This window comes from Crinia signifera, chromosome 6 (assembly GCF_055691185.1).
Source record: "Crinia signifera chromosome 6, ASM5569118v1, whole genome shotgun sequence".
NCBI lineage: Eukaryota > Metazoa > Chordata > Amphibia > Anura > Myobatrachidae > Crinia > Crinia signifera.
The window spans coordinates 142714371-142730852 of record NC_139222.1 but is presented as its reverse complement, the minus strand read 5'-3'; the positions used below and the strand labels follow the sequence as shown (position 1 = coordinate 142730852).

The window sequence follows — 16482 nt, the reverse complement described above, 5'->3', positions numbered from 1 at the left end:
CCATCTCTGCACTGGGGCATTGTGGGAGAATAAAATAGTGTGCCGAGTGCATGGACACTTAAAACTGTGTCCATGTCGACTATGTCGACATTCGGGTAAAAAAAAAAGTGAAAAACCCCATGTTGACCTTTTGACTGTCGACCTAGACCATGTCGACCTAATGCTTGTGTCGACCTGATGACCTGTCGATCTTATCCCATGTCGACCTAGACACCTGTCGACCTTGCAGTATGTCGACATTATGACTGTCGACAATCTTTAGGTCGACCATACAATCCATACCCCTCCCCCCAGCCCCCCCAAAACAAACATAAATGATTTCTGTAGGTAGAGTATATATCCCTTAAAAAATGGAGTCACTGGAGTGGGAGGCACATCACGCACCCTCCTCCTTTAAGCTCTTGGTCCCACTACTGCCTGACAGCGCTGCATCATAGTGCCAGATAGGGTTGTGGCAGGTCCACCTGTGGAGTGCCAGGTAGCAGCCTGTGTGCACTGTCCGCACGGGTTGCTGTCTTCAGCTGCTGCAATGCACTGTGTAACGCATGGTACTGACTTACGGAAAGGCGTCCCATGTTTCTCGTATCCTTTCAGCACTACCCAGATGTCCCGACCTGGGTTGGGACCATTTACACCGCTCACGACCCAGGTCCGACCAGTGTTCAACCCTGGTCAGGACCTGGGTAGGAGACCAGTGTCAATGGACCTGGGTTGGTCCCATTTACACCAACACTGACCTGGGTCCGACCTGGGTCCGACCTGGGTTTTTCGTTGGTGTAAAAGGGGTATTAGTGACAATAAGGCTGCTTAATGTTTCAGGACACAGTGAAGAACGATAAGCCACTGAGTGTGCAGGACAAAAGCAACACAAGCTTCAACAACTGCAGAATGAACATGTAGCACATTTATTCTGGCATGAGCAAAAAAAATGTATCTTTAGGAAATAGAATCATCTACCCTTTTAAAATGTGTAAATTCGACACGACTGTAAAGATGGCAGGTAGTAGTATTAAGAAGTTGTTACAAAGCAAGGGCACCAGAAGTAACATGTTATCAGTCAGCTTACGTAGACAAGTATTTCTGGTTGCTTACCCTTGGGGTCTTGATTTTTAGGTCAGGACTAGAATGGAGGCCCTGTGAGTGTGAGGGGGAGGAATATATAGAGAAGACTGGAATGAGATGTAGGTGGAATTATTGGTGCAGTAAAAGAAGTGAGTGGGCAGAGATTAGTATAATAAGGGCTGCAGTTGCTTTGTGCATGCAGAAAACACTGTGTTAACCTCTAAAGGGACTACTAGACTGTAAGCTCTCTGGCACTGGCTTCCTTCTATATGTAGCTGTGCATCTGATTTGTTGTAGCACAGTACAGAGTGGAATGAAGCACTTGATCAGTGAATTTGATTACTGCTATTATCTGCCACGTGGGTTAATGAGAGATGATAACAAATCCTAATATATGCTGTGGTTTATTAATGCAAGAATACTATTGTTTATAGTGCCCCTCTTCAATGGTGCTCATATGTGTAACCGCTCTTGTAAATGACATCTAAATAAATAGCGACTTCTTATTTCACCCACTTTATTTAGAAAACTTGTGAAATGATAAATAAAACAGGTACATATACTTTCTCTCCCCCTGCCCCCCTAAACCTAACCCTCCTTCCCCTCAGCCTAGCCCTCCCCTTTAGTGTCTCAACCTACCCCCCCCCCCCCCCCCCTCCACCACCACCACCTGCAGTCTATCCTAATCTCTAAGGCCCTGATTGTAATCCATTCGGTCCCCTGCGGTTTCGCATGGGAGACTGATGGTTGTGCCATGCGCATGCGCACAATCAATTGCACTGTCGGCATGGCGCTCACACGGGGGGGGGGGGGGGGGCTGGTCGGTGACATCCCCATGGAAATGCGGGATTGACGCTTGTGTTGGGGGTGGTCGACTGACGTCAAGCTCAGTCTTCTGTCCAGAGGCTGCAAATATCAGTCAGTCTCCAATGACTGATATTTGCGAGCCCTGGAGAATTAATTTCTCCAGCAGCTGGCACATGCGAGGGAATGCGTTTTAATAACCCATCCCCTCTCATGGTTTTGAGGGGATACGGCGGCGGCAAATTGGTGGGGTGGCGCAACAACTGCTTCGCAGCTTACCAAGCAGATCAGAATCAGGGCTGAAATGCCTAACCCTCCCTATCTGCAGCCTTCATCAGCCTAACCCACCCCACATGCTTAAATTTAGTCAGTCAGGATTACAGCACTGGCATTCTCATCGATGTTGAGATACCAGCGGCAGTCTCATGGTGGTAGTCGGGATGCTGCCATTGGTGTTATGAATGCCAGCATCTCAACCGCCTGGATACTGAATGCATTAGTTTATATCTTGAGGGTCTGGGGGCATGGTCAGCAGCATCCCACTAGCCATGCCCAAACAGTGGCGAAAACTGGGCATGGCCCTGCGGAATGATCGCGATTATATGCCCCTTTGCGCTAGGCCACACCCCTAAAATTGTTGGCGTGGGGTGTCCCTGTATGGTACATTGTAATGATATTCAGTGACCAAGAGATACAGTACCAACCAATCAACTCCTGACATTTACATTGTGTACAATAATTCCCAGTGATTTTGAATTTGGAAATGCTACAAGACTGACAATACAGAGGAGTTCTCAGGAATAGGGCCCTTCCAAATACTTATGGCATCTTTTATTTAAATGTGACTTCATGTAAATGTAAGCTAATATGCATATACAGTGCTGTGTAATTACACGTGTAAAGCCTTTGCCAAAGCACTGGGCTTTTCTAACATTTTTTATTTATTTAATTATTTGGATTCATGAAAACAGGATCCAAGCAATATATGTCATCACTAGGACTTGTATTTAAAGAGGATAACACCCATACTACCCAATTAATGCAATTTAGCGGGCAAAACCAGTGTTTGCTTTCTACCACCCAGCTGTCAATCACAGCTGGCAGTCCATCTATTCTAGCCACAGTTTGTTCATTCAGGAGCCACACTATATTAATATGATCCAGACAGACAGACACTCAGACAGACATACTGAGCTGGAGTTTGACTTTCCCATCTCATTTTACTGCTGGTTCTGAATGATCCATCCTTTTCTGTATAAACCAGTGGTTTCCAAACTCAGTCCTCGAGGACCATTTGAGGACTGAGTTTGGGAACCACTGTTTTATAGTGAACACTATAATATCCAGAAGAGGAGAGATCTTTCTGGTGACATCAGTCCAGGAGACTTCATATGAACATCAGTCAGTATGATTTAATTATCTGTTCTGAGCCATGGATGTCTTTAAAACCTGGGGGTATATTTAAGAAAGGTCGATCTGACAGCGATTAAAATCAATCTTTTTCAAAGTTGGGCTTCCAGTGCTAAAACACACATTTACGAACAGATGATATTTTACATTCATTTTTTATTGATTTGAAATGGAGTCAAAACAATCAAAATTGACCTTTAGTAATGCTCCTGAGATATAGGGTCAGATGTATCAAGTTTCAAAAAGTGATAAATGGAGAGTGATGGTGATAAACAGCCAGCCTATCAGCTGCTAACTGCCATGTCAAAGGTTGGGTTTGAAAAATGACACGAAGCTTATTGGCTGGTTGTTTATCACTCTCCATTTTATCACTTTTGAAGCTTAGTACATCTGGCCCATGGAATCACTGCTGTAAAGCGATCAGCAGGCAGGGTGCCTTCTGGGGAAATATGCACTTCTGCATGCTGGTCTAATTTGGAGCATGGCCAGTCAAAGAGGCACATGGGGGCATTCCCTGGACTCAAAGAGATGCTGGGTGACCCCCAAGCTCTCCCTTCACTGTGAATATATGCTATATGCATGTGTACTGCTCTATTCACTGGTGGTGATTGCTAAGCCTCAACTTTTCTCACTGACAGAACACTGGGGATCGCAGAGTGAAGACTGGATCAGTGGGGCTCCCCCACAGGGGCATGGTGCATTTTGTCAATTTATTATTGGCCAGGGTTCTGTGTTCCGCTGTATCAGTCCAGCGGGACTATTAATATTAGCTGCTACTTAGTAAAGGTGGGATGCAAGAGTATATGTGGAGGAAGAAGGGTTGCCCCAAAATAAAATGCATCCCCCCCCCCAGCACGCAATCCCTTTTAGAAAAATGGTGCACTGCTGCATGTGACTGCATCCTGAGCTTCTGTCACAGCACATTTTGACCATGGAACACCAGAACCCAGGTCTTAAAGGTTACTGTTTGAAGTGAGATCAATATAACATAACATAAGCCTTTTTAAAGGGGTGTTAGACTAACATTATTAAACCCTACCCCTTTCAGTTACATTGGGAGCTGGATGGTACGGTGAATGATGTGGTCATAGAGAAGAGTACTGTGATTGGTTACTTCCACATTTAGAATGGGAAATTAACCAGGATCCTAATTCAAACCAAAATCTTAAAGCCATACCTTGCTCACTTTCTATATATTTGGCACCCCAAAGACTAGGTGCAATGCCATTCTGATGTATGGCCACCTTTAATCATACAATCTCAATTGATTGTAAAATGGATTGTGTGCACATCGTGTGTACACAATCATACAATCACACAATTTCCCGGCCCCGGGAGATTGGAGGATTGGTCGTGCTGCACGTCAGATCAGTTGGGGTTGGGATTGGGAGCAGATTGCATGTGCTTTTAAGCATATGCAATCTGTCATTAGATGGCTCATAAAATTAGTCATGTGACACTCCCTCCCTGACTAGCAGACAAGAGAGGTGCAGCTTCCGGGCATCCTGTGGCAGTGTATATGCTGGGAGCCGCAGAAGTTTCCGGGCGGGCGGCTGAAGAGAGCCGTGGACGTCCTTATGCAGTTTTCAGAGGATTGCTTCATTAGGGCTATTTAATAATGGCATAACACATCAGATGTGAGCAGATTGGTAGTTGCTGGAAACCTGTAAATTAAAAAAAAGGATTTTTAGTACACCTATCCTTTTGATCCTAGTAGGCCAGCCCCCTCTTTAAATGAAGCTTCAATCATGCAGCAGATATATTGTATGACGGATTGTATGACAGATTGTGAGTACATTGCGTGCCAAAAAGCTACCAAGGACAATTGAAGGGAAATTGGACACAATCATGATTGTAGACCGGTCTTTCTGAAGTATGGCAGAAAATTCAGCAGGATTGTACTTCTCTTTGAGCAAACTTTGTATAGAACCATATCTCAAAGTGACTGGGTCCACCACTACAGCTGTTATCCAGGGTCCATCAATGCCCTGTTGCCTCTCTCTAAATATTATTGTCCAGCAATATAGTCAAATGAGGCTATTAATTATGGGATTCCGACTGTCAGAACATCCGGACAGCCGTGATCCCAGACAGATTTTTGGTCTGCTTGACTGCAACTTGACAGTTGACATGTTCTGACTGTTGAGTGTCCAAAAGTCCAAGGTTTGGCGAAAAAGGCAGTGGATTGTTGAAAATGGCTGAGAAATTAGCAATCCTCTGCCTTTGCCTTTTCCGACAAAACAGATGAGACTTGTTTTATAGTCTGATCTGTGTTTTTTTTTTTTTTTTAAACTGTTCAATGGGGATGCAGTTTAAATCCCGGCGGTCGGGATCCCGACGCTGGAATCCCGACCGCCGAAATCCCGACACTTTCTCCCTCCGTGGGTGTCCACGACACCCCTGGAGGGAGAATATATTAGCGTGCCGAGCGTAGCAAGGCACCGGGCCCGCTGCGTTGCGAGCGCAGCGAGCCCGCAAGGGGGGGTGATCCACGTTCCCCCCCTTCTCGAATTCGGCGGTCGGGATTCCGGCGTCGGGATTTTGAACACCAGAATCCCGACCGCCGGGATTTCATACTGAATCCATTCAATGCCGTCAGAAACTGCAGCATTTAATAGGCGACAGCCGCTATTTCCACCAGAGGAATTAACGGCCGAGATTGAATACCCCTCTGAATCCGTTATAGGTTTTTATTAACCATTGTTAGTCATTTAGCAGGATACTATAGAAGTGAATGCTATTGTTCACATGATAGTAGATTTTGATGACTGGAGGACGTGGTCATGTGACATACACCTAAAATTCTTTCTACTCTGTTTAAAGGGAATTGCTCAAAGTACCTTGTACAGTAGATATAAAGGCTCTATGCTTTAGGACATGAACACATGGATTATCCTCTTTCTGTAATGAGCAACCCCCTCCCTCACATTAACTGAGCTGTGTGTTCCTCCTCCTCCTCCTCCTCCTCCTCCTCCATGAGAATTACTTGCTTACAATTGAGTAAGAAGCTCCCAGCGGTATGCATCGCTGGTGCCTACAGTGGCAGCCCACAAAGTGTTACATATTACACAACAAGCTTAATCATAATTCATATAGAGACCATCAACATGTGGTGGACCACCCACAAATGTGTGTAGGACACAAAGACTAGTACATGATACATATGTAAGCTGCCAACTGAAAACTAGAGAGGTCAGTCCCAAATACTTATAGTTGGGACCCCTTTTATCCGCACCTTGCACAGACTTTTGTAAGCATTCTCTAATGTCTACCATCATACCTATTATGTTCTGGCTTGTAGCCATAAAATTCCAACCGTTTTAATGCAATAACAGAAATAGAGTTAACACTTATGTTAATCCTACATTTCTAGATGCTTTGTAAATTAAATTCCAAAATATTTAAAAATACATATTTGCATTAATTCAACTTTTTTTTATTTTATTTTTTTATATAAAGGATTTGTCCTTTATTACTATTCATTCTACCTTTCAAGCTATGTTTTTACTTGAATAAACTTTATCCAGAAGCAGTGTTTGGGCTACTGCAAGCCAGCATAGTGGAATCTGAAAGTTTGACTGTTCACACCCAGCTTTCTGTCCTTGTATATATGTTTTTTTTGTTTGGGTACTTGTATATTATCACGGCACCCACTACGGCATTTGCGTAGTGGGCTATTCAGGGTAGTGAAATCGCATCACATGCCATTATTGTATGGAATGCGATATGCGATATTCCTATGTAATGTATTGACTGCTCTCTGTCAGTGAATACATTACAAAAATCGGGTCAGATAAAAAATCGCATTGCATGCCATTATTGTATGGCATGTGATGCGATCAGATATCGGTTCCGATTGGACATATAATAATGGCATTTAATGTGCTATACAATTAAATGACATGTAATGCAATTTATTTAGCCCCCCCCCCCCCCCCCACACACTATCTACGTCATCCCGAAGCGTGGTGAGCGGCGGCGGAACGCATCCGCTCAACCTTTTCATACCCCCACTATCCACGTCAGCATGGAGTTGATTTTATATAGTGTGGCGAGCCACCGAGCCTGAAGCGTGGCGAGCGGATGCGTAATATATGTAACATAATACGCGTCCCCTTCCGGGGCTCGCCACGGTCGGGCTCGGCGGCTCGCTACGCTCGCCACACTATATAAGATCAACTCCACGCCGACGTGGATAGTGGGGGTATGAAAAGGTCGGGCAGACGCGTTCCGCCGCCCTTCGTGGGGCTCGCTAAGATTGCCACGCTTAGGGATGACGTGGATACTGGGGGGGGGGGGGGTGATCAAATAAATGAAATAAATGACATTATACAGTATGTAATTTAATGGTATAGCACATTAAATGCCATTATAACAGGTAACATCACATCTCATTGCATCGCATACCATACAATAATGGCATGCGATGCGATTTCACTACGTTTGCGTACGTATTAAAATCGGGCGCCGTGATAATACACAAGTACCTTTGTTTATTTTAACTAAAATGGTATTTCTTGAGAAACACCTTGTTTTTGTGTATTTCACCGGGTATTATTAATAAAAACAAAATAAATATCAATTCAGAGAAATGTTAAGGCCCCCATCCACTCTGCAGACATATCTTCAGATTTCCCTTGAACTCTCCCAGGAATCTGATCTGACCCAGGGCTAAAGGCCCCCATACATTAGGCCGACTTGTCCTTAGGACAAGTCGGACCCAATTCTCATGTGAGCCGCCCGGCAGCTCCCCGGGAGACTCACATACAATTTGGCACTTGATGAGCCAGTTTTTACATGTGATAAATCGCTTGCGATTTATCACATGTAAAACAAATGGGGAGCTGCAGGGCGGTGAGGAGCAGTGGGGCGGGCGGCGGCAGTAGTGGGGGCGGGCGGCGGCTCTCAAATGAGTTCCCGGCGGGTTCTGGGTGCGGCGAGTGATGCTGACCTGGCCGGGCATGCTGTGATCACAAATAGCAGCGCTGCCGCTACGGGACGGGACGCACAGTGGCGGCTATTCGATTTTCAAAATACCTGTCAAATGACCGGCCACTCTCTCAGCCAATCACAGAACGGCCTGTCAATTGACAGGTATTTTTAAAATCTAATAGCCGCCACTGTGCGTCCCGTAGCGGCAGCGCTGCTATTTGTGATCACAGCATGCCCGGCCAGGTCAGTGTGTCTGCCCGCCGTGCTCCCCCGGTGTCTGCATGCATATGCCTGTCAGGTGGGCAGGCATATGCATAGCATACAGGGAGGTCGGATGATCTTATGTGCTGACCGTCCGACCTCCCTGATCCGGTCCGATGCGCACGGGACCGCGCATTGGATCGGATCATATATCACACACCTGCGATTTTGGGGCGATTTCACCCGGTTATCGGCCCAAAGTGCCGAAATCTGATGAAATCGTCCCAAAATCGCATAGTGTATGGGGGCCTTAAGTTTTCACTCTATTCACTGGAGATAGATCTGATCAGATATAGCTGATCCAATATTTAAATATAATAGGCTGATAGGCTAGGCTACTATGGGGGATATATGAAGCAGGGGCCACTTTAAAAAGTCAGTAAAGGGTTAAGCTGGCAATACACTGCTCTGACTTCTCCGATACATTGCATGCAGTCCTTCTGCATGTGACGTATTGTCAAGCACATCTGATTTGTCCACTTCACCCAAGGGCCAGAGGTGAGGGCCCGGGACTGTCCCCACCACTCCTGGGCTGTGGGTGCTGGGCTGATAGCCAATACAGTGTAAAGTAAAGCAGGTCCAGGAGTGTACACAAAACCCATCCGATGCGGCCCAGATGGCTTCAGATCAGATAGATCCTTGGTGCTGCACCAAGTATCTTTCGATCAGACCCATCTGGAGCAGCGCCACGCATCGCATAGGAGGGAGGTCCGAATTGGCCTGTTTTCATCATATTGGTCTCGCAGATCCATCTGAATCTGAAGAAAATGGTCGAAATTGGACTAGTGTTGGGACAGTTCCTACAATTTTGTGACTGTCCCAAGAAAAAAAAAGAAACCATAAGAAGTAAGTAAGCCCCTCTGGTCTGTAATGTTCAGTAGGATGCTCTCTGTATTCTTATATAGAGCAGAAAAGTAAATTGCGCTTTAACAATTGGAAACTGTGATTATACAAACTAAGTAGTTACAGACAGTCAATTATAGGAAGGCCCTGTTCACAAGCCTACAATCTATTTGTGTGAGAAATACATTCTTGTATGTACATTTAGACATTATTGCACTACTTTTTCTTTCTATATGGTTGTATAATGACCTCACTGTATAACTGTATAATACTAGTTTGCCATATATATATATATATATATATATATATATATATATATGATATAGATAGGTGCAAACAGCGCTAGTAACCAAGTCCAGCAATAAACAGTTCTCTCAGAGTCCTGGGAGAAATATCACCAAAGTCCCAAAAGTTTATGGACTGCAGCTTCCTTTCCAGTAATATCATCCAGGGTCAGGATGTAGCAATCTAGAAACAAAATAGAGGAAAGGTGCGCTCCATGGTGCAGGTAAAAGATTTTATTTTGGAGACAAACAAATATACTCCGACAAGTTTAAAAGGCAAGTGCTCGTACCATATACAAACACGCTGTGGGCTGGATACCACATGAGATGTAAATAAATACCACAGGCAGAGCTGCTCACAGGGGAAACCTCCAGACAACCGAATCCACCGGAATCAGGGACGCTGGATTGCGCCGTATGACATCGGGAAAGCTGGAGCCGGAGGTACACGCAGGAGAGATGCTGGGATGTGTGTAGACGTGGGTGTCACAGGGCGTGGCCTGTGACACCCACGTCTACACACATCCCAGCATCTCTCCTGCGTGTACCTCCGGCTCCAGCTTTCCCGATGTCATACGGCGCAATCCAGCGTCCCTGATTCCGGTGGATTCGGTTGTCTGGAGGTTTCCCCTGTGAGCAGCTCTGCCTGTGGTATTTATTTACATCTCATGTGGTATCCAGCCCACAGCGTGTTTGTATATGGTACGAGCACTTGCCTTTTAAACTTGTCGGAGTATATTTGTTTGTCTCCAAAATAAAATCTTTTACCTGCACCATGGAGCGCACCTTTCCTCTATTTTGTTTATATATATATATATATATATATATATATATATATATATATATATATATATATATATATATATATATATATATATATATTTAAGCTCCGCTCTGGTACATGGATATTTTGCACTTGCAACTGTCTTTTTTATTTATTATGTACTTGTCCTAATTTGCAATTGTACTGTAAATCACAATCTTTATTGTATAGGCAGCATTGACTATAAAAATAGATTGTCACGATTCATACATATAGAATTGTGTTCATTTGCATGTTTACAATATTGCATTTATCATTGAGGCGCTCGTTTGCCAAAGCTATAAACCCATTTGTATTGAGGAGTAAAATGTCAGTGCCTCACCTGCGACAGCGAATATTGTCAGCTCCTGTGTTGTGTTGCACAACAGAGATTATCAGTGGCGTAATAGTATCCCTGTTGTATTGGTATGCCTAGCTGCAGTGAGCACAGACATCACAGCTATGAAGGGATGAGCAATAATATGGAGAAGTTCCAATGCCATGCTGATAAGGAAAAAGAAAAGGAGGGGGTCTCCATTCCAAATCACAGCCTGTTGCTATGGAAAGGTCATAGAAGGACATGAGCCTCTCCCAGAGAGCTGGCAATGTCTCTAGCTTTAGCCAATACAACACGTACTCACCCCAGCACCATTCTGCAGTAATCACTGGCTTTTCACAGCCCATCAGATGCCTGTGTGACTGAGCCACACTCCTGAATGTTATCGAGCCCAGACATGACAGCCGCCTTTGCCAGGTCTTCATACAGGCCAGTGTTTCCTAGATCTGCTTCGCCAACCCTATCAAATGAGATAAATAGAGGATGATTGAGACATTTACTACACTAGAGTTTAATGACGCTTGTCACATATCATATACCGGGCACGGAACAAAGTCATCCTATCATTTGTAAACTGTGAACGTGGAATACAGGAATGTGGTGCACATCACTAACTAGAATATGGTGCATTGCTGGCTGAGCGGTGTCAAGTATATGAACCACATCAATACAATATACCAAAGCTTACATTGGGGTTATTAATATTTTGTATAAGAGGAAGCCCCCAGTTCTTTTCTTATGGATGTACCATCTAATGACTTCCTAAATACATCCATAATATTATATGCTTCTTGCAAGCTTCTATAGTACCCATAGATTCCCACCATGGCCCTAACTGTGCGGAGTTTGTATACTTTCCCAGTGCTTGCGTGGGTTTACTCCAGGTACTCCGGTTTAATCCCACAATCCAAAAATATACTTGTAGGTCAATTGGCTCTCAACAAAATTAACCTAAAAGTGAATGAGTGCATGTACATGTGGTAGGGAACATAGATTGTAAGCTCCACTGGGGCAGGAACTGATGTGAATGTTCAAATATTCCCTGTAAAGCGCTGAAGAACATGTGTGTGCCTATATAAATAACTGTTCTATATATATATATATATATATATATATATATATATATATATATATAGTAGAAGGCGTCACTCTCGGGCTTTCATTAAAGACAGACCTTCACAGGTATCAGGTGAATCCATATTTCAGTTTAATGATAACGTTTGTCAGGATAGATAGGGTTCTATGACATCACCTCTGATTGAGCAGCTTGCCAACAAATGTGTTGTGTAGATAGGGTTCTAATGTGTCTAAGGTTATCCTTAAACCGAAACGTTATTCACATAACACCTGTGAAGGTCTGTCTTTATTGAAAGCCCAAGAGTGCCGCCTTTTAACTCTAAATTATACTATTGCCATCTATTTATTTATTAACCGTTTCTTTATATAGCGCATACATATTCCGCAGTGCTTTACAGACGATATTTGAACATTCACATCAGTCCCTGCCCCAGTGGAGCTTACAATCTATATTCCCTACCACATGTACACACACAGACATTCTAGGGTTAATTTTTTGGGAGCCAATTAGCCTACCAGTATATTTTTTGATTGTGGGAGGAAACCGAAGTACCCGGAGGAAACCCACACAAGTACGGGGAGAATATACAAACTCCGCACAGCTAGAGCCATCGTGGGAATTGAACCCACGACCTCAGCGCTGTGATGCAGTAATGCTAACCATTTCACCATCCGTACTGCCCTCAAAGGCACCTGGCAGAATTGCAAATTTACAAACGCTAGGAGTGCAGAGACCACACACACACACACACACACACACACACACACACACACACACACACACACACACACACACACACACACACACACACACACACACACACACACACACACACACACACACACACACACACACACACTTTATAGCAGAGGACAGTACTTTAAAATGTATGATATCTTATCAAAGTGCTATATTTAAACCTAGAAATTGTCTCTTATACGTACCCAAGATTATAATACTATTAAAGTACCCAAAAAAATTAAATCATAAATGCATTAACCCTTTGAGTGCCAAGGGAATTTGTCAAAATTGTTGTGAAAATAGATTGCCAAGCAAACATTTTTTTTTTAATTATCACAAGGACCTGTAGTGTTAACCTTTATCTAGGAAATATAATATTTTTTTTACACTTTTTTTTTTATTTGGATTTATAAAACAAATTTGAGCAACAAAGGGTTAAATGTTGCCAAGCGATGAGTTATTGGGGTCATGTATACTGTATGTATAATATAAAATATATTTCAGACATGTCTTTCTTACTGCAAGCTACTATCTTCTCTAACATCCAACTTCAAATCAAATGCTCCTTGACGTGTTTTTCAATACATTTTGCCCTGTGCACAGAGGCACCGAGCACTGCCTGCTGAAAGTGAGGGAAAAACCTTGTATACAGGCAACATTGTCAGTGTATAGTCCGGTCCATTATTTTGTTGGACTGACATATAGGGGGATTCCTCTGGCTATAAATGAATGGAATATATGACAAGCTTTTTGTAGTATTTATTCATTAACAGTTTCTTATATAGCGCAGCATATTCCATTGCACTTTACAAAGGAGACAGTGATACAACAAACAGGGTATTTAAAGACAGTCAATGTAGGAGGGCCCTATTATTATTATTATCATCATTTATTTATATGGCGCCACAAGGGTTCCGCAGCGCCTCACAATACATAGATGAGTAAAGAACAATACAAGAAAGATTGTAATTTACAGTACAAATGCAAAGTAGGACAAGTACATGGTAAATAAAAAAGACAGTTGCAACAGTGGACACTGATGCAATTATAACAGGGGCAGAGATATTTTCTAAGAGAAGCGCACGTGGAGAGAGGGCCCTGCTCGTTAGAGCTTACATTCTAAATCTTGTGCCAAAGAAAATGTACTTTTATTTTGAAGGTGCATTCCCCTGTAAAAAGGTGTTTCCCAATGTGCTGGTGATAGCAATGGTGGTGATGTGCCCCTTGAATGGTTCTGTAAACTATTTTGTTTCTAGGCGGAAATTTAGCAGATGTCGTAGATGTACTGTAGTATGTGCAGCTTTAATTGAATCTCCCCCCCCCCCATTCCATGTTTAGACATTATATTGACACCTCAGAAATACCTTTACAACAGGGGTTCCCAAACTTTTTTGAATCACGGCACCCTAGAGCATCAAAATATTTTGAAGGCACCCCTAGGCCAAATGCTTCTTATCGTGAAATTCAGAAAAATTAATATTCAATGAAGTGCATTGTGTTTATATGTCACAGTTATCTGGTGAGGGACAGGGTTTGCTTCTGTTTGTCCACATATATTATGATTGACAGCAACAAGCACTGGTTTTGCCTGTTACATTGACCATAAATAATATGAATTGATCCTGGTCCACCAACCCAAGGCACCCCAGAGAGCCTAGGCACACAGTTTGGGAACCACTGCCTTGCAATGAAGTTGAATCTTCCAATTGATCCAATTTCAGTTTATTGAATTGGACCACTCTGTTAAACCCGTAACGCTGAAGCATCTTTCTCCAGATAATTTTAGTTTCATATGCAAACTGATATTGTACAACCAAGTTTATACATTTTAGCTTAGCTAAATTCTATATACGCTGTCCCCACCATCCAGAGCACACCCCATCTACACACATCATGCCTCAAAAGCAGCTTTTCTTTATCATCCAAACGCCATGCTATGATCTCTGGTCTTGTATATTTATCTCTGCAGTTATATAGAACTTCTGTTAATCTTGATGGGGAGATTGAGCATTATGAGCCATGGAGTCTGACAAACCTTCAATTTGGAGACCTATACTACAGATTTGGATCTCTGCTGTTTCATCATATAAAGGGAGGGGCTGTACATGCTTGGTGGCTTATTTATGTAACAATACAATACGATCCATTACACCAAGCAACAAAGGCACATACATCTACCAATTACCTTTTGTATGTTCTTTCTGAGAATTACATAAATTGACAGAGAGGCTTACAAAACAGACACTCCTATTCCGGACACTGCAGTTTACGACAGAGAAAATTGGATCATAAGTTTTATCAAGCCATGTACAGGAGCAGTCTCTACCTTATTCCCAGGGCTCAAGATCAGTTTTGTGATATAGATAGATTTGTCACTAGTTTATCCAATATGATGGATTCATGTATATGTTCTTCAGAAAGTATACTAAAATTTACATTGTTGTAACCTTTTTATTATTGTTTTAAACGTCGAATCCAAGAGCGCAAACAATAAAATATAGGTATGCAAGGAAAGGGTGGCAGAGCAGAGGGGGCACAATGATAGATCGATAGATAGGTAGAGAAAAAATAGAAGTGGTGGGAGTAAGTGAGGCAGAAGAAAAAGCAAGTTGAGTGTGGCAACAGAAATACAATTGTAAGGGGTCAAATAGAACTGGAGGGCGGGAGTCATTGATGTTGGCGTATCATTCATGCCAGGTGGCATGACATTTTTCAACTGTATTGGAGATTGGAGATTAGTTATATACCCCACTTTGCTTATGCACCATATTCTGTTCTGTAGAAGTTGTTGGTTATGGTTGCTTCCAGCGACAAGCCATGTGATATTTATCTGCACATGAAATGTGAAGGATCAGCCTATTTGTGTACCTGCGTGGCAGTCCAAGGCAAGGCGTAAATTAATAAGTTGGAGGGGAGGCAACAGGGATGCGACAAGAGGGTTGTCCATATACCATATAGAGACCTCTTTTGGTCAAGTTTTCCAGATATTTAAAAATGTGCCAAAATAGCCACATTGCCTCCAGCATAAATTGCAGCTGATTTAGGACCAGATTCCATCTGTAATAGACTTTAAAATAGTTCTCTTTAATTGCAACACTAATGAAGCATTTAAATGCATTGATCTCTATCGTCTCCCAGGGTGTGTGGATCATTAGGTCTACAGCATGTTGCTTGACAGTCATTGGGTCGACATGATGAAAGGTCAACATGGGTCTAGGTCATTGTGGGACAAGGTCGACACAAGCATTAGGTCGACAGTCAAAAGTTCGTCATGGGGTTTTTCACTGTTTTTATCTGAATGCTGACACAGTTGACATGGACACTAAAACATAGCACAGTGAAAAAACCCATGTCGACCTTTTGACTGTCGACCTAATGGTAGCAACCTAATGACTGTCGACCCTTTATTTACAGTATCTTATATAGCGTATAGGTCTATTTATTATTTACATTATTTGAAAGGTGGCAGTGTGGAGTGGTTGGAAACAGGCAGTTCACAAAATGGCGAATTTGAATGTATTTGTATAGTTGGGAGTGGTGTATAAGCTGAGTTTCCTGAAAGTGCAGGAGATCAAGTGGCATATTTCCCACTACATGTCAGATTATTTTTATTTGATTCCTGTAGCAATCCAGGGTGGCCGGGTGATTCCATGGAGGAGTGTCATAAGGTGGCTAATGTCTAGCAATTAGCCTCCTTATGACACTCCTATTGTGCATAAGGCTAGATTTAGGAAAGGGTTGTAAACTGCCTTATTATATGTGATTATTTCCCAATCAGTCCTAGACACCATGAATCATTTCATTTATAAGGTTGCTATTTAACAAAACATGTAGAGAAAGCACTAATGCCCCTTTCAGACCGCACTAAAAAAAACTGTATTTTGCCGATTTTTAACACTTTTGAAATGGTAATCTGTGCGGTTTGAAA

At 42.8% G+C, this 16482-nt stretch overlaps 1 protein-coding gene across 12 annotated transcripts in view; it reads left to right on the top strand.

Moving 5' to 3' along the window:
* The window catches only part of TANC2 (tetratricopeptide repeat, ankyrin repeat and coiled-coil containing 2), a 454397-nt gene that overhangs the window by 329886 nt on the left and 108029 nt on the right, over positions 1 to 16482 (top strand). The gene's annotated exons all lie outside the window — the stretch shown is intronic.